The sequence below is a fragment of the Sphaeramia orbicularis genome, chromosome 3, assembly GCF_902148855.1.
Source record: "Sphaeramia orbicularis chromosome 3, fSphaOr1.1, whole genome shotgun sequence".
NCBI classification, from domain to species: Eukaryota; Metazoa; Chordata; class Actinopteri; order Kurtiformes; family Apogonidae; genus Sphaeramia; species Sphaeramia orbicularis.
In genome coordinates this window covers 28,349,897-28,370,147 of record NC_043959.1, presented here as the reverse complement: position 1 = coordinate 28,370,147, position 20,251 = coordinate 28,349,897, and positions in this window count along the sequence as shown.

Below are 20,251 nucleotides of genomic sequence, written 5' to 3'. Positions count from 1 at the left end.
GTTTTGGTCCATGGGCCATCTGTTTGACACCAGTAGTCTACAGCCACACATGCAGGAAATATCAGTTTGTTTTCTGTTAGCAGCTGATTGGGAAAACACTCCAGACTGAGAAGATCCTCATTGTAACTCAGTAAGTTTTTTTTTTTTTTAATCTTTACATGAGTTGATTGAACCTATAAACACAGCGTCTCCATCTGTTGTTTGTCTAATAACATGGTTTGTAAGCTTTGTGATTTTAACATGAGAGAACATTGCTAATGTTTACACTACAGATCTTGGCCTGGGACGTTTTACACAAGACTGTTTATGTATAAATAAAATTAATATCTCACCTCTGACAACACAGAAAAAACTCATTTCCATTAAATTTTGACTGATCTCATTCCCCAGATGCAAAGATGACTTTGATTTTTCTCTCTTTTCTCTCTCTTCTTTTTCCTCACTCATGTATTTGGGACAATGATTTTTTTTTTTGTAAGAGTCAGAAGTGGATCTAAAAAGGTTGAGAAAGTCTGCTTTACACCCCACGGGTAAACCTCTGTGCTCTTCCATTTAGCTCTGACACAGATGTTGAAGCTAACAAGCAAAGCACAGTACTTGAACTCGCACAGTGGAAACTTACGACAACTCTCTGAACAGATGCAGTGTACTGGTGTGAATACCACGGGTGCAGAGGTGATAACAGCAGTTTCAGGACTGTGCCTGGTTTTCTAAACCGTTTTGGACATTCCATCGACTACTAATTCACAGCTCACTTTCACTGTAAAGTAAAACATATATTTTCAACTTAAAAAAATATCAGTGAAAAGGATCTCTAAAATTTTTACATCAAGTGTCAAAGGACCAGCTTGTTTTGTTAACATACATCATGTTGTTTCGATGTTGTTGTATCTCTGTATTTGTTTTTTGGGACACCGATTTGTTCATTTCACTTTCAACTCTAGGGCAGTTTTTTAACTTAAAAACGTTATGTAGCTGAATTAACCTTTTATGGTTCACTCCTTGAAATACTGTCATGTAGAAAATCAAGGTCAGTGAAGTTACCATATTGGTTCTTTGCTCATAAACTGTCAGAAGAAAAAAATATCTCGAGAAGTATGAATAAAAAAGGCAATAGGCTACTGTTACAGTGGCGTGAAATATCAGTTGTCTATTGCCACAGAGCCAATCAAATGTACGCATTGTTCTTGGTTTGATGACGTGTATCCGAAATCCTGATAATGTTCTGGAGCACTGATGATGACAGACTGAAATGGTTGTTTAGTTCAAATGTATTAAATTAGCATATTTGTTTGTAAAGCCTGGAAAAGCGCACATATGTTTGTTTAAATAGGTCAGTAGTTTGTTTTGTTTATATACTGTGCCTATTGTCTGGTGTTGATTTTTGGTTTGTATTTTTGGTGCCTATAAGCCTATGTAACGGGCCTGGGCATGTCTGTATGCAAGACACAATAATAAAAACATTCATTCAGTCATGTACTGTGCCAATAAGCAGTACCACATTTTGCTGCCACAGAGCCAATCATGGATACTGTTTCCATGAACTCATTGGCCTCTTGTTGCCAAAGTACTGTGATGATATATGGTGTATACGCCCCGTACACACGCCAACACAATTATGTCAAATCCACAAAAGTTTAATATCGTTTCAGCCTTTCGTCCACATGACATGGGCATTGTCTGTGCCCGGAAACAGAATTTTTGGAGAACGGGTCCCAGAGCAGAAAAATCCCACAATGCCATCCTTGCATTGCCGTATGGATAGCTAAAAACTCTTTTTGGAAATAATGATGCCATAGTACCACATGCCAGAAGAAGAAAACCCCTGATGTAACCTCATGTGGATGCTCACTGTGTTTTCTTCTTTGTTTTCAGTGTAATTCTGCAGTTCTGTCTGTTTATGTACAAGCGCCACATATAGGTGTGGCATATGTATTACACAGATTTAACCCAGTTTTAAAAACCCTTTTTTCCCCGTTCCTGCCCTCTTCCGTTCCACCTGACCGCAGATATTTTTTGAAACGATACATGTTAGAATCTACAAAGAAAATACCACGAGCATTGTCGTCTGGACGTAGCCTCCAGTAACTGGTCCCCTAAGCCTTTTCCTGTAACCGGATTAGGCCTAAGGGCATTGTGGCAGTCAGGGTGACAGGTACCAGTCTACACATGATATATGAGGGGGACACTGAACTGGCTCTGTGGTAATAGACAAATGAGAAGGTTAGTCCCACAGTACTGGTGGCAATAGCCACCTTAATTAAAAAAAAAACAACAATAAAAACACATGTAATGTGAAAGGAACATGTATTTCAGAACATTAGCCACATCAGTGCTGATCCAGACCCCTGTCCACATCCACGTTCTCCCTATGAACACTCATTCCTTACATTAGTACCCTTACTTCATGGTGACCTAACAAAGCAGGTACATTCACTGTTCATGCAGAGGTGGACCTTACAGACCCTGGAGACCACATTGGACCTGAGATTGTTGACTCCCTGTCCTCACTGGAACTGTTGATGTCACTGTCTTGTATTGAATGGGAAATTACCAAAAATAGTCACTTGCAGGATTAAGGGTTAATAATGTCATGCTGTAAACACCAGTTTTCTAGTGTGGTTAATTAAATCTTTATTTGAATCTCACTAGCACAGTCCGTGCATTTACATGACAACTTTTATTCCTGGTTTAATCTGTGTAAAGGTTAGATCCTATTTCAGATGCCCATGCAAACACCTATTCCAGTTGAAAAAGAAAAGTTCAGATTAAATTTAAACCCAATTAAAGTCACTGGTTTAATCCCCTTTTAATTCCGGTCTAAATTATTCCTCGGACATGTAAACCCTTTATTCCGTTTGGACTTTATTCCTGCCATTCTGCTCATGCTCGTTGTCTTGTCCTGTCGCGATGACGCACACATTCTGCACTGGCAGAAGAATATGCACTGCAGTCTAAATGGACTGAACTTATATAGCGCATTTTCTACACCTTCATGGTGCCCAAAGCGCTTTACAATTCCTCACATTCACCCATTCACACACACACTCATACACCAGCGGGCGACTGCTGCCATGCAAGGCGCTGCCTGGCCCTACTGGGGGCGATTTAGGGTTTCAGTGTCTTGCCCAAGGACACTTCGACATGTGGACAGTCAGAGCCAGGATTCGAACCGCCAACCCTTTAGTCATTGGACGACCCGCTCTACCAACTGAGCCACAGCCGCCCCAGTCTAGTCTTACCAAACCGTTCCAGTGGGCTATTCTGATGGGATCTACCAGCCTGGAAAACCCTGAAGGAAGAGTTCACCACTTGTTTTTTATTAATTCATTTGTCATGCACTAATGAGTTCGATAAGTGGGCAAATCAGTTTGCACTGCAGTGTACCGATTGCCTTGTTCTCGCAGCCCTTCCGTTAGCTTAGCTTAGCCTAGTTTAGCATAATGGCTTCATTCCTATGGTCAGACGTGGCCAGGCTTTTATAGGTGATTTGAAGTATTTAGGAGTGATTTGTGAAATTCAGTTCTCTCTAATCATTACTTTAGTCCCGGTGGGGTCAATATGATCACAAATTGAGGCTCAAATCATGGCGATGCGACTTACTGCAGTAAGAAAAATCTGGGAAATAAAAACTAATGCAAAGCTAAAACAGTAAAAACAAAGCTAATTTAGCGCATGCATCCCTTCCAACAAAAAGATTTTCCAACTTCAGTCAACACAACAGTTCCAAGAATTGTATGAGTGCACTAATTCGGATCTAAAGCAATAATTACGGGTAATTGGATTTCCAGAAAATCACTTACAAAAGACAAACAAATCACCTTTAAAAAACTGGCTACGGTGTGACCATGGAAATGCAGTGACTATGCTAAGCTAAGCTACCAGAAGGGCTGCGAGAACAAGGCAACATGAGCACCTGCAGCGCAAAACCCTTTTGCTCACTTATCTACCTCATTAACACCTCATGTAAACCTTTATTCAGGTTTAACATTTCCATGTAACAGAAGAGAAAATACTTAGTTCCGAATTAATTTCTCCTGGAAAAATAAATCGAATTTAAAAAAACATCATGTAAACCATACCATTGATAATTTAAACATGAAAATCCGTTTCATATTAATTAAAAGACTAACTGAACTAAAGTCTTCAATTTGTGAAAAATGCAGCGTTTATGTAAACATTCATTTATTCATTTTCTGAACCACTTTATCCTTGAGAGGAGGGATTATTGGAGCCTATCCCAGGTGACTTTCGGGCAAAGGCAGGGTACATCCTGTACATGTCGCCAGGTCATCACCGTGCTGACACAAACAGACGAACAACCAATCACGTTCACATTGACATCTGTAACCACCGAACCTACTAGGGCAGGTCTTTGGACGGCGGGAGGAAGCCGGAGTGGTCTTTCTACTGCTTTGTCTCATTCTTGCTTTCTGTTTGTTCATTCAATAACAGGTTTGGCATTACTCTTGACAAAGCAGCATCGCTACTAACTGCATGACCTTCAGTGTATCCAACATCCACATTAACTTATTCTCCTTCCTCCTTCAGTGTCTGCCAACACCTACTCGTCTGGTCGTCTCCATCTCCTTCCTAACACATCCCTGTCATCACTTTCTCACTCCATCGTCCCCACAGCCTCCACCCTCAGAGCCTGTTATTGGACGGGACTTACGTGAGCTGAATGTCCATGGAGGAGAGTAAACAGTCCAGAGACTTGAAGCTCTCTCTCTGCCCTAATAGGTCAAGTTTACCTCTGGGCCTGTGTGCTCTGCAGTCTTCTCACAGCCTGGTAACAGCTTATGGGACTACATACTCCCAAGCGTACACATGGCAAAAAAGGTTTGGACAGATATCTCAGTTTGTCGATGTAGCAGGCAGATATTGCCCTTTCATTAAAAAAAACAGATGCCTGGTTGGTGTTTCCAGCTTTTGCCATGATTGACAGGATATGTGGTAGTCTATACTGTTTTCATTTAAGCACAAGTCAATCTGAAGCAAACGGGAAAAATCGCCCAGAAGATGTGAATTATATGTTTGCATCTAGAGGTGGGTGATATATATCGCCAACGATATAATTGTGAATGTTGATTTGACGATGTGCAATTTTACATTTTTTTCAGTATTCATACTGTTTTGACAAGAAAACAAACGGACGGTGCATAGACGGTAATGGAGAGATGCAGAAGCCAATCAGTGGACAGGATTCAGTCTGGTGGCGACTCGGCGGCACCAAAAACACAACATGGTCTCACATGAAGGAAATATGTGACAAATTCATGTGGAGGTACAGGTTAGAAGTTGTGTAAATTTCTTGTAAATTCCGCTGTATAACAGAGGCGTAGAAGCCTGGAGTCGGATGTTAAAAGCATGTTAGGTTTCACTTTCGCTTCACCCCAGTGTTAGTCACATTAGTTATGGACCACACACCCATGTATATAACTACTGCCCCTACCCCATGTACATACCTCCCCCCATGTATGTTTTGCAGAACATGTATGAAGCACTTTAAAAACAAACAAGAGTTGTTGTTCTGGAACGCTGTTTTTCCATAGATGTCTAGATAAGCAAGTAGAGTTTTACAGCATTTTTTGTAAAAACCAAACAAACAAAAAAAGAAAGAAAGAAATTCACATTTTAAAGGATATTGTCAGATTATCATTATCGGGAAATTTTTAAAAAATAATTGAGATTTTTTTTGCCCGCCCCTATGTGCAATCATTATTTATCATCGTTATTTGTACAAATTACCCAAAACAGATCGACCAGGGTTAGTGACTGTACAATTTCATCCAGAAGTCGTGCCTTTGGACGTGCAGTGTTTTCATACCATGCCTCTCAAACTTGGAACACATTACCAACCATTATCTGTGACCTCACTAAACATCTAAAATCATAGTTATTGGACGATCAAACCTGCCTCCACAATCTTATGTAAAGTCCTCTGGCACTCTGATGTTGCGTATGTATGTATGTATGTTATGTATAGTGTAGCATAAATATATATGTATTTTACTTGTGGATGCTAAACCAATCTGTTGTGGTGAAGAGGGAGCTAAACCAAAAGGCGAAGCTCTCAATTTTTTTTTTTTTTTTGATCAATGTATTTTTATTCATAGTCAGTCTTTCAAACATACAAAAAGTAAGACAAATACTGAGACATATAACAGAGGTATAAGATGCTACAATAAATAATAAATAATAAATAGAACATAAAAAAATTAAAATTAAAGGTTCCACTAGGTAATTACCCATCACTTTGTATACAGCACACATTAACCAGAGTCAAGGTGCATTGTCAGCTGTTCTACATAAGAAATAAAAGGTTTCCATACCACATTAAACTTCCTCATTGATCCATTCAATGTGTATCTAATAGGGGTGGGCACGTTAACGCGTTATTACCGCGTTAACGCATTCATTAAATAACGCCGACAATTTTTTTTATCTCACGTTAACGCCGTTTTATTATTGTTCTGCCTTTCAAGCAAGTCTCAGTTGATTTATACATACGGACTCTTATTTTGAAACTCATGCTTTTATTTTGCCGGTCCACACACCGGTGCTGTGTGTATGTGCAGCTGAGAGGAGAAAACCGGCGAACTTTACAAGTAATGCTGATGTTTAAGCTAATTTGTTTATGCAAGCAGTTGGAGATGGGTTGGTAATTCTTTATGCAGGCTCATGCTAAGTTTATGTAAATTCATTGGTTGTGTTTAGGTCTAATATGTCAGCCTTTGAACTAACCTTTACTCATTTACGATGTGAATGTTGTATTAGCAGTCATTTTATCTCGATGCTAACTTGAATGGGAAAATCCATAGACACGCAACGATTAGCATTTTACAGGTTAATTAAAGATTTACAACGTCTTTTTATTCAGCAACAAAAGACTCACATCAGAGATATTTGATACTATTCATTCTTACAACAACTGAACATAAAATACTCACAGGCAAACGTTTTTGGGGCCATACAAACAGAGTGAAAGAAACATGTCTGTTAGTTCTATGGCCGAACTAACTATGGTAACACGGAAAGGACAAAACATACGTTAGTGCAACTTATTCTGACCACTTCAGGGCCCCTTTTGCTTGCTTTGAACAACTGAACATCACATTTTAATGGGCTTATTAGTATTAGTACTGATTAGTGGGCTTAAGACTCCTGTCAATCACTCACAACTGTAAATACACTGGTGGGGACATACACATGTGTAAAGTAGTGGTTTTTTCCATGGACATTTTCATTTTAAATGTCTTCAGATGGTGGGGTTGAGAAGGACACAGTTGTTTGGAAGCACTGACGTGCAATTATTTTTATCACCGGAGTACTTCCAGTCTGGAATATCACTGAAAGGCAATACATGCTGTTGATGCATCCCCCCCCCCCCCCCCCCCCCCTCCCAACAACTATGCGATTAATCGCGATTAATCGCAGAAAGCCATGTGATTAATGGCGATTAAAATTTTAATCGCTGCCCACCACTAGTATCTAATCTTGTCTATTTAAGGAAAAAAATGACATCACAAATCCATGTGCCAAAAGAGGGGGGGTTTGTCATTCTTCCATTTTAAAAGAATGAGTCTCCGCGCTAAAAGGGAGGAGTAGGCTATACTATTTAATTACAGCCTTTGTAGAGGGAGATCTTCTAATGGTACGCCAAAAAGTCCGATAAAGGGCAGGGGTCAATGGTCAGTCCTGAAATGGCTGAATACACTTCAATATTGAAGATTAGAATGCAGTTAGACTTGAACATTGATGAAGCTCTCAATTACCCGGCTGATCTACGTTCCGACCCACATCTATCATCATGAGCTCTGGGTGATGACCGAAAGAAATGAGTACAAAATTCACAAAATTATAAATAGCATGAAAAAAGAAAAAAATGGACTGACATGAGGAAAAAAAAAACAAGAATAAGCAAGAAAACGAACAAAAAGGAATAATAAATCAACAAAATAATGATGTATTTTGTATTTGATAAACAACAGTGGATGATGATAAATTTGCTGAAAAATAAAGTGTAACTGGGACTCATTGCACCAGGTCAAAGATGATCAAATTAATTGGAATTAAAAAAGAGAAAGTGTCTGAAAGTGAATGTGAGAGCGAATGAATAATGGGTCAATAATGTAAAGCGCTTTGGGTGTCTAGAAAAGCACTATATAAATCCAATCCATTATTATTATTATTATTATTATTATTATTATTATTATTATTATTATTCCAACTTTACTATATGGGCAACAGTGTATTTTTACTGGTCTGACCCACTTGAGATCACATTGGGCTGTATATTGCCTCTGACCTAAGATGAGTTTGACACCCTCAATTGTTAATATCTCAAGTGTCTTTTTTTTTTTTTTTTTCGTAATTTCGTATATTCATCCCATTTGGCCCAACAAAGCTCAAAACTGGCCGTATGTTTGACACCCCTGATACTGAAAACATTCTGGGGATCACTAATCTAAGTTAAAACATTTCCAGTTTTAGAACTAAGACAGTTTTTCCATACCTAAACCACCTCATGTCCGCGCAAATACTGACAAATGCAGTAGAGTTTTTCTGAATTTGTCTATTTCTATAAAACATTTTCAATGTGTCAATGTGTGGGAAAGACATTTTCAAACACTATATATTGCATGATTTTTTTTTTTTGTTTGTTTTTTTTATTAAACTAATTACATGATTCTTTTCAGTTATTAAAGATAAGGTTAGTGCAGTTTTTACGAGAAACATCTCTGATGTTACAGAAAAACAAACAAAAATGCTTTATGTTGACTGGAGATTGTTAACTGATTAAAGCCGTGTCATAACAGTCCTTAATTTCACATTGTACTGATACTGAGTTAATTTTATAAACACATTCTGCAATTATTGAGAATGTTATCAAGTGTTTTTTATGTTGGCGTGTGTTGGGGTGTTTTTAATTTAGAGATGTTAATTTGGAAGTGAAATGAGCAGTGTTGTGCAAGTTACTTCCAAGCTGTAATCCATTACAGATTACTAGTTACTGTCATTTAAAAGTAATTCCTTACCTTACAATATTACTGTCTCAGAATTATAATGCTTTACACGACTCCTGTATTACTTTTGAGTTACATACGATCTCTCGTCATAAATATTGAATGCCCCCCAATGCAACAGATAGGAGACCCTTGGGACGCATACATTCCAAGATAGCAATTACCTTTGGGCCGGATCCGCATTAAAGCCTTTACATCCCTTATAGCTCACATCCGTTTTCTGACTTTGGACCAAATCTGCATCGGATCTGTCTTTCAGCTCTCTCTAGCAGTTCCAGAATTGTGCTGGCTTACGGATTCGGCCCAGAACAGTCTCCCATCACACAACCAAGACTGATTTTCAAAGTAGTAATGCTGATCTGGACCAGAGTCGTAATACAAATCTGGGCCAACATGATTCTTGTGTATATTCTAGATGTGACTGAACGGAATTGGGCCAGAGCTGGACCATTTCTGTTGAAGATCCATTTCGCAGAGCAGTATCTGTTTTGGCCCGATGTGCATTTGGACACCGGGCCAGATCCGCCAAACGGTTTCGGGCCGAATTGGGGTGCGATTCTGTTCCAGATCCGTCCCAGTATCTCTTTGCCATCTGGGTTGGGGCCCTGAAGTACATGTGGACGGATAGTTCAGTAAGTAACGCTACGGTCTACGATTTTGGAATCGCAGCAGGAACACTACAATTTTGTTCAACATTTTACAGGTTCAAACAGGGGGCAGGGCATCGAGGACGCCAGTAGATAAAGCTGCAGTTGATAAAGAATTCTAACGAGTCATACAAACGTTAGCTTACCTCGTCATTGCTGATCACAGGGATCATGCTAATGCTAACTAGCTTCTGTAAAGCAGGGTTAGGGTTAGTAATGAGCATACGTCCATGTCGACAATGGACTGTCTTCTGTCGTCTTCACCCATTGGCTGAACACCAACAGGAAATAGAACTTTAGTGATGCATTTTTGATTTCTTAAAGCTACGTATGACTTTCGACACCAATTTTTGTCATCAAATCTGTAAAAACCTGAGTCATAGCCTAAGTATCACTAATCTGTAAGTATTTCCATGGTTACGCACCTGAATCTCTTCCCTCACGGTGAACAATTTCAAAGTGTACTCCACCATAAACAATCCATGTGTTTTCAAACAGAGCCGGTAGGTCACTCGGTCATTTTTGGAAATTTGTTGCAACGTGTATTTTGGCAAGTGAAGCTCCACGCAGCTGCATTGTGGCCGCAGTGGCAACAAACACGGAAATGGCTTCATTTCCTCTTGCTACTGCAGCTGTGTGGAACTCCACTTCCCACAATGCACGTCGCAATGAATTCACAAAAATAACCGAGTGACCTATCGGCTATGACTTGGGTTTTACAGATTTGATTAAAAATTGGTGATGAAAGTCATACACAGCTTTCAGGTCTCACAGTCTTTCTGTTTTTTTTGTTTTGTTTTTTTTTTCCATTTGAGCAATTAACATATGGGCTAAAAGTGTGTTGTAACGCAAGCGCTACTGAACTTCAAATGTTCTGTGTGAAGCAAGTTGAATTGCCTTGTTGCTGAAATGTGCTGTACAAATAAATTTGCCTTGCCTTAAAATATTACAGAAAATTGATTAGTAATGCCTTACACTACTGCAATACAGTAAAACGTAATCCATTACTGTAATGCATTACTAACTTACTTGTAAGGCGTTATTCCCAACACTGGAAATGAGTGAGTGAAACATAGTTAAGAAATGCTTTTGCTCAAGGGAATCTGCCAAACAGCCTGTAGATAACAACACAGACCTAAACTTCCACAACACTGTTTACACTGAGGCAGATTACTGACTATAATGAAAAAGAAGCAACTTGTAAAGTAAGAAAATGACAAAGCGTAGTGCAGCTTAAATCCATTTACAATCCAATTACCTCTGAATTTGGCTTTGTTGTTCACCACATTCAACAGTTATGGTTATTTAGCTCAAACTAAATAACACACGTAAGAAACAAACATACACAGTTTAGTGTGATATTGAATTGTGTAGGATGGACTGAAAGGCAACAAGTACTAACCACTTTGGGAGGGCTGCAGAAAATGAGAGGAGCAGTCATGCAGGTAACAAGTGAAAATGGAGTTTACCGAGAATGGATGTGAGTGTGCAGTTTATTTAGTTTGAGTCCAATCCCCCTCAGAGTGCTTCCTTTTATGGATGATGATTTTGTTCTCAACATCTAAGTGCTGAATTTTTAAAGTGAAGTAGGTTTTTACTGGCTCCAATACAGGAGTCTAAAAAATCCTGCTGGTCTCTCTGAAGAGAACTCAGTCCCAGAGCAAGTGAAAGCACAGCAGCGTGTTATCATGGGGGCCCGGGTTCTGACAGGGTGTGTACCTGTATATACAAACTCACAAATACACACACACACGGCTTGTAATATTTTGGGATGTTTTGACATAAGTCTGCTCCAATCTTTGGGGAGTAAGAGGCTTTTTCGCCGGTGTTGCCCATGCTTTTAAAGTCACTCACCCCAGTTAAATATGTGTCAGCATTTTAGGAGCATCTTCCTGTGCATCCACTATAATGATGCATGGAATCCCAGGGAATAGGTACACTGAAAGGCTAAAACCTTAAAGTATGCACATCTTGTCAAATTCAGCCACCCCTATAGGCTGCACTTCGACAACTCATCACAAGGAAAGAAATGAATTTAGCAAAACAATGTTGTGACAGTGTTGTTATTCCTGGAAAATAGTGCATTGACATGGACTCAGGTATCCTGGTTATGACCGGGGTTTTAGAATCTTGCTTGCACTTGTAAGTATAATTTATAGCCGAGTTCAGAAAGTTGGACAAGTTTCTATCAAGACATAATTTGAAACTGAAAAAGAATGGTTTAGCAGGTTTTTATCTTTTTCATTGTTCTTTCAGTGTAATTCTTTGTTTTCAAGGTTAGAAAATCATGTAAATGGTGATTTGAAGACTGGTGTAAATATGTTTTATGCAAAGAATTATCTGAAACAACATGTTCTTATGTCGCAAAGTACTAATACTGTCCAATTCAGTGCTGTATTTATCTGGTTAGAAGGGACCAAATCGTGACAACTGGATACTGTTGCATATACAGATGCAGAAAAAAATATTAGACCACCCTTGTTTTCTTCAATTTCTTGTTCATTTTAATGCCTGGTACAACTAAAGGTACGTTTGTTTGGACAAATATAATGATAACAACAAAAATAGCTCATAAGAGTTTAATTTCAGAGCTGATATCTAGCCATTTTCCATGGTTTTCTTGATAATAACCAAAATCACTTAAGTTCTTCAAGCTATCAAGCTCCACGAATGTGGAACCACCTCCCTGCCTCGGTCCGGGAGGCAGACACCCTCTGTATGTTTAAGAGTAGGTTAAAAACGTTCCTTTTGATGAATCTTATAGTTAGGGCAGCTCAGACTGCTCTTAGTTCTGCTGCTATAGGCTTAGACTGCTGGGAGACTCATCTGGATACACTGAGCTCTTCTCTGCTCCTCCTCCTCTCTGACCTCCTCTCTGCTCCTCTTTCTCCCTGACCTTTTCTCTCCTAATTTTCTCTTCTATTTATGCTCCAGTGAATACATGTTACTGACTTGACTTCTTCCCTGGAGTCTCTGTGCTTTATCGCCTCACAGGTTTTCCTAGGATCATCACAGGTTTTCCCTGGATCATCTCTGGACCTGCTACTGTGGTCCTGCCTCTCTCCTGCCTTCATCGTCATCACTTTTTTATCCATACAGTTATGATAGTGTTTATTATATAGTTCCATAGATGTTCTAGTTCAGTTATCTGTGCATCAACTGCATCTGTGTGTCTCCCCCTGCTTCCCCCCTTCTCCCCCAATCTCTCTCTCTCTATTGCTCTCTCTTTTCTCCTTCTTTACTCTCTTTCTTTAACCCCAACTGGTCAAGGCAGACATCTATCCTCCAGGAGTCTGGGTCTGCTCCAGGTTTCTGCTGTTAAAGGGAAGTTTTTCCTCACCACTGTCACCAGTCACAAGTGTTTGCTCCTGGAGGATTCTGTTGGGTTTCTGTAAATTGGCTTAGAGTCTGGTTTTGACCAACTCTATATATAAAGTGTCATGAGATAACGTTTGTTATGATTTGGCGTTATATAAATAAAATTTGATTTGATTAACCCTTTCATGCACGAATTATGAGAACCTTAGTTAATATTGTTTTCTTGAGTGTTTTTGTTCCTCTTTAGGCATGAAAAAAACAATGCAATTGTTTTTTTTTTTTTTGAAGAACGTATTTTTCATGGAGTTACAAAAATATCCACTCAGCTGGACACCATGCATTTAAGTTTTGAAGCAAAGAAACATTTATATAAAAATCATCAGAAAGTGATATACTGTGTGAAAACTATAAAATAAAAGCATTTTTAATGCCACTAATTGCTAAATTGCTACTGTTTTCTCACATTTTATCACACTCTAATTTTAGTTATTACTCATTTCATGGAGATAAAATCCTCCTGAGACCCAGGAAATGAACAGTTTTAGCTTTTTCAAATTAAAAGATTGTCTTGATTGGAAACTGCATAATGCAACAGTTTTTTCAGATACATTTTTAAAACTACTTTTATTTATTGATTTTTTTTTTTTTTTTTCAATTGAATGTCCTTTGTAATGGACAGCATTTTTAAAGTAAAACTGTCAAACTTTTGTCCCCTACAGAGGACAAAATACATTGCTGGGTCTCAGGAGGATATGCAAAAAAAAAAAAAAATTTTGTTAATTACAGTTTAATACCAATTAGCAATTGATTTACACTAAAACATGTTTCTGCAGGTCAGGTTTACCAAGAACAGCAAAGTTACAGTAATTGTATGAATTGCAGTGTTTTGGATGATGCATAAGAGTCCTGATATGGAACTAAAACAACAAAACCCATGAATAAACAATAAAACAGCCGTAGAATAACTGTCCACTGGAGTGACCAGTATGCATGAAAGGGTTAAATTTGATTCTGACATCAATATCTATAACATTGTACTGCCAAAAACAGTGCTTTAAGGCATTCCATGTTTTCTTTTCTGACTGTTTTAGTCACATGATACACACAGGAGTTAGTACTTGATTGCATAACCATTGTTTTTGGTGACTTTTGATGGTCTAAAAAATTTTTTCTGCAACTGTATAGACATCTAATCCTGGTTTATAGCTACTGCAAATTTTATTAAATTTCACCAGCCATAAAGAGCTCTAGTCCATATCTGCATTCCAAATAAGTATATCAGGGTATCTTAACAAGGAAATTACAAAAAAAGTCTTTCCATTGCAGTTTTGCGTGATATACCAATTTCACTACACCCATAAACCCACCTCTTGCAAGTGCAAAAACTTTTCATCGAAAAATGAGAGTTTTGGCAAAATTATCATTTTTTCATTAGGCAAATTTTTATGTGCAAGTAGGACTGGGCGATAAAACAATAATGATATATGTCGCGATATAACTTTCCTCTATAGAAATATGAGACATGCTTGATACAGTTTTGATAGAATTAATTTGTCCATGTTTTGACATAAGAACAGCCAGTCATAATTAAGGAGAGCTGCACTGAACCAATCATGCTAGAGCCACGTCAAGTTAGATTGACGCACACAGCACAAGTGTAAAAGCAGCTGCAGCACACACGCTAATGTTCAGGCTGTTGCGGGAGGTAATCAGTGTTCCATCGGGAGAAAATTTGATCGACAACTTGGGCGACCAGGTTACTGAAAAGTAGGGTGTGACACAGAAGTCAGGAGTCGGCTGTTCAAAGCAGTTAAGTTTCATTTTCGGTTTACGCCAGTTACAACAGTTACAAAACCCTCCCCTATGCATATACCCTCGACATTGTCTGGTGAGGATGATCTGTTTTGTTTGTGTTCACTTTTAAAACTTGAAAGCTTTTGCCTGCTGGTCAGACTTTCAGTTTTAAATATATGAACCTGTTTTATTTATCTGTGTTCTTCAGCACATCTGTCATGTTCAACCTTTGACAGAAACTAAATCATATTTAAATCAAAAATAACCTTCAGATGTCTTCACAACTAACTTAGGATTAATGGAAAATTTAAGCTTGACAAAAATAGTGATTTGATTTATATTGCAATATATATCGATATTGTCTGATATGAAAAAAAAAAAAAAAAATCGTGATATGATTTTTTTCCTATATTGACCAGCCCTGTGTGCAAGTTATATTCACGCAATTTGAGGGTCAATGGAAAAGCAACTAGTGTCAGACTTAAGGATCAATTACCAATTTTTAGGAAAATTAAGGACTTAATTCTGTGGACACCCTGATATTTCACATATAGAAAGCATGATGAAAAGTGGAGAAATCCTTGTGCACATAAACAGAATAAATGTAGCTTACAGTCAGGGTGGAGACGTAGGTGGTTGAATGGGAACTGAAAATCTTCTTAATGTGGTACACAGACTGAATTCTCCCTGAAAAATGACATGATGAATATATACTGAAAAGTAGCTTCTATATGCTACATAAGATTGTATTAAACTGGCAGTAAAATATACATAAATGACAGAGTAGGTTGCTTTTATGTTTGTTTGGACAAACAACACATTCTTTTAGTTCCACAGAAGTGCCACAGCCTCATATTCCCATGTAATACAACAGAATATACTGGAGCTGACAGCTTTTCTCAGTGTTGGGATCAAAAGGCAAGGACCTCTGAGCTCCAAACTGCAGCTGATGTCGAAGGGTCAAAACATGGTAATGTCCCATCAGAGAGTGAAAATTAATTGATTGCCATTCCAACATTTATTTCAAAATAAAGTAGCTCCTTGTTTAGGATAATCCCTTATGGTCCGACTAAAGCAAAAATGAATTTAAAAGTAAAAATGTGAGTCATTTAGCAACACTAACCTGTCAAATTGTCTCTAAAATGTCCCATCAGACAGATTTCGAATACTGTGTTTTGGCCCAGAAGTATCTTACAGGTGTAGTACCACTGACAGCCACTGGGGGCGACTCCAAAAAGCCCAGACTTCTATAGAATTACAGTGAGAAGAGCAGTACAACGCTGATCATTCTCCAGGAGTCCTGCTGGTGTCATTAGTTTTATGAAGACCTTTAAGTGTCCTTTAAGTGTTCATCATTACGTTACTCCTCTGTTCATTTTTGGGATGACTAGAACATATGGATGCCTGCTGTGTCAGGCTGTGATTGACAGATTTGATTGACAGCTCATTCAGTGTGAGTCATTTTCTTTTCCTGACAGCTCGACTGTAGTTGTGGTAAATGAACTACATTAGCCCTCAGAGACATAGTACTGTTTCCATGGTACCTGACCTGTACTTGTTTATTTAGTTCTTAGTCGTATTTCTATAGGTGTCAAACATCATCTAATGGAGGAGTACTTTTATTTTAATCCAGTACATTTAAAGACAGAATTTTCACAAAAAAATAATATTAGTGTCAAAATGTAATCCTTTATTTTGTAACTTATAGCAAGTGTTTTTTTTTTCTTAATAAGAGAATTGAATGTAGATGTTTTAGACTTCCAAATAAATTACTTTCTGCTCTAATTTGCTGCCATTCTGAAACCAATTAAGCTGTTCATTGGCTCAAAGTTGGAAATTATGATATAAAACCAGTGGTCCACAATGATAGAGTCCAACCACATTTACTATGGAGCGTCTACATGAGTATGAAGGACATAGTGACCGTTTGCCCCCCAGACATTTGTACTTGTTCTATCCAGTTCTGCCCATACATATCTAATCAGTCATTACATCTTTATAAGACCATACGTCGTACCGTCATACCGTTTGGTACGCCCCTCACAGTTTGGTACGAGCATGTACTGCGGTACAGCTTTTTTAATTTGTACTCATTTATTTAGTTTTTAGTAGTATTTCTATACAGGGTGGGGAAGCAAAATTTACAATATTTTGAGGCAGGGATTGAAAGACAGTGTATGACCAATTAGTTTATTGAAAGTCATGAGAATTGAAATCTTCAAATCATATTTTACTGCATTTCTAACGGTCTTGTTGTCTACCTCAAGTTCAATTGCCATTTTTCTCATGGATTTGATTGGATCCTTTAGGATTTTGGATTTGAGAGCTTTAATAAAAGCTTTGGTACGTTTTTTGTTGCTTCCTCCATTTCCAGACTTTCTGGTAATAGTTTTGCTCATAGTCATTCTCTTCTTTCCATTATAAACAGTCTTTATGGACACTCCAACTATTTTTGAAATCTCCTTTGGTGTGACGAGTGCATTCAGCAAATCACACACTCTTTGACGTTTGCTTTCCTGATTACTTATATGGGCAAAAGTTTCTGAAAAGGTATGGATAATAGTGTTAGGTATGATTATGACATCAATATATGTTTGGTTTCAAAACAATTGACGTAGTGCCTGCTGAGAAAAAACAACTAAATGTTCATCGTAAATTTTGCTTCCCCACCCTGTAGGAGTCAAACATCATGTGACTGAGGAGTACCTTGTAAAAAATTGTATCAAAGTGTGATACTTTCTTTATTTTGTAACTTATAGCAAGTGTTTTTTTCTTAATAAGAGAATTGAATGTAGATGTTTTAGACTTCCAAATAAATTACTTTCTGCTCTAATTTGCTGCCATTCTGAAACCAATTAAGCTGTTCATTGGCTCAAAGTTGGAAATTATGACATAAATCCAGTGGTGCACAATGATAGAGTCCAACCACATTTACTATGGAGCATCTACATGTCCAAATAAGAGCTGCATAATGTCACTGAAAAGCAAAGAATCTCCAGTTGACCGTAATTTGTTAAAGCATATGTGTGGATTAGTGCTTAAAAAATTATTGGACTTTTTTTTTTTTTTTAAATAGCCATTTAAGCCACAGATGATGGTCTCTGTCTTAGATATTAAAGGAGTGATATTTTGCTTTTTTAGAAAAAAAAAAAAAAAAAAAAAAGGAATCATGCATTTTAAAACATTTCCCTGTGGTCTACTAAACTGTAAATGCTCTGCTTGGGTCTGAATTCTTCATTAATTCAACTCCACAGGTCCATCTTCAACCCTATATCTGAGTAACGACACCAGAAAGGTGATCATTTTGAGCGCTGGCCCTTTAAATGCAAATGAGCCACTTCATGCCCCACCCCCTACAAGTTGTTGGCTGTGCTGCTCTGTCCCGTTCAACCAACAACTGAACATTTTAGGCAATCGGCTCAAAGTTTGGACACATTTTCCATTTTTACTACAACCGCTGCTGCTGATAAACAATTATGTTGTACTCGGAGAAATGTTCATCAGAAGTCTTGACCTTATATGTGCAAATGTCGTGACGTAGCTAGTTATAGATGTAACAAATTTAGCAGGAATTGAAACAGGTTGTAGAAATCCACTTGATTTTTGCTAAAATGAATATGAAGATAGCTTTGCAGCACCTGGAGGGTTCAAATTCAAACTTTTGAACTATTAGGGTCCAAATACACAAATAAATGAACCACAGACTAATAAAAGTGGGTTTAGCAAAATTTGACCCCTTTAAATGACAAATAAATTAATATTATTTATTTATGTATTTTTTTATGTATTTATTTAGCACATTACAGTTTAATACAATGTTGATTTAAAATATAAAAGAAACAAAAATCTAACAAAATACATGTAAAAACCAAAAAAAATAATAATATGCATGGGAGAGGTAGAAACCAAAAAGGCTAATAAAACACTACACCCATAAAAACTAAAGAATAAAGTAAGAATAAAATAAAATAATTTTACAGTCAACAAAACATGAGTCAAAGTAAATATTCTGCCATTAATTTATGTTTTAGTCTGTTCCTATATGTAGATACTGATGTAGAGGTACAGTATCTAAAACATCTAGATGAGTGTTCCATAATTTAGCACCATGAAATGTAACTGAAGACTGATTATGAGGTGTTTTACATAAAGGTAAATGCAGATTTGCAGACTGCCTGGTAGGATATCTATGAATCTGGGAGTTGTGCAGAAAATAATGCTTGATATATGAAGTCCAGTCAGAATCATACCGCACTCTAAAAAACAAATGTGCAGGTCAGAAGTGTGTTAATATCAAAAATAAATAAATCAATGAATACATGAATCTAATATTAGCATTTAATTTTATTTATGTATTTATTTATTTTAGCTTTATTTTATAGGCTTGGTCTGAGGTAAAACTAATTTCCCCGTGGACATAAATACAATCTATCTGTATCTGTCTAACCCACAGGTGTCAAACATGCGGCCCGGGGGCCAAATCTGGCCCGCCAAAGGTTCCATTCCGGCCCGCGGGATGAAAGTGCAAAAATGAACCTGAACAGTCCAGGCTGTCAAAAATCATTTTGGTTCAGGTTCCACATACAGACCAATGTGACCTCCAGTAAAAATAACTACACAATAATCCATAAATAATAACAACAACAAACTTTCTTTGTGAAAAATGATGTGGAAAAAATTTAAGTGAAAAAAATAACATTACACTGTTAAAATATTAACATTTACGAAACTATTCTTCCACAATAAAATGCAAATAAATGCATAAATAAAAACAAAGATGAACAACCCGAAATGTGCAATTTTAACAATATTCTGCCTGTTACTAAATGTTTTGTGCATTTATGGATCCACTGTGATCTGTAGTTGTGTCAATAAAAAGAGATGGAATATTGTAGAAATTGTTCAATTTTTAGTTCCAAACTGCAAGTTTTTAGATTAGATTCTTAGATTCAAGTTTATTTGTCATTTCAGCATATAAAAACACACAGAAATGAAATATTGTACTCAGGTCCCCGACTGTCAGCAGCATTTAGTAAAAATAGTATAAGTTACTGATAAAATAAAAAAATAATAAAATACTGATATAAAATAAATAACAATAACAATAACACCCCTCCTAAAAATTACTTATAAATAACTAAAAAAAAGTTTTATTTATGAAGTGGACTGCAGTAAAGTGCCAATTTAAAAGTGCATTCTGGGCTCAAAGTTCAGCAGGAGTTCATCATTCTAACTGCCTCTGGATAAAAAGTGTTTTGGAGTCTGGTGGTCCGGGCTTGGATGTGCCGTAGTCTCCTGCCTGATGGGAGAAGGGTAAAAAAAAACAATATTCTGTCTTTTACCAAATGTTTATGTAACATTATGTGTAATGTACATGTATAAATAATAAATCGAGGCATAATATTGTTAAAATTGCACTAATTTTTCAAATGAAATTTCTGTTTTTTCAGGTTATCCACATCT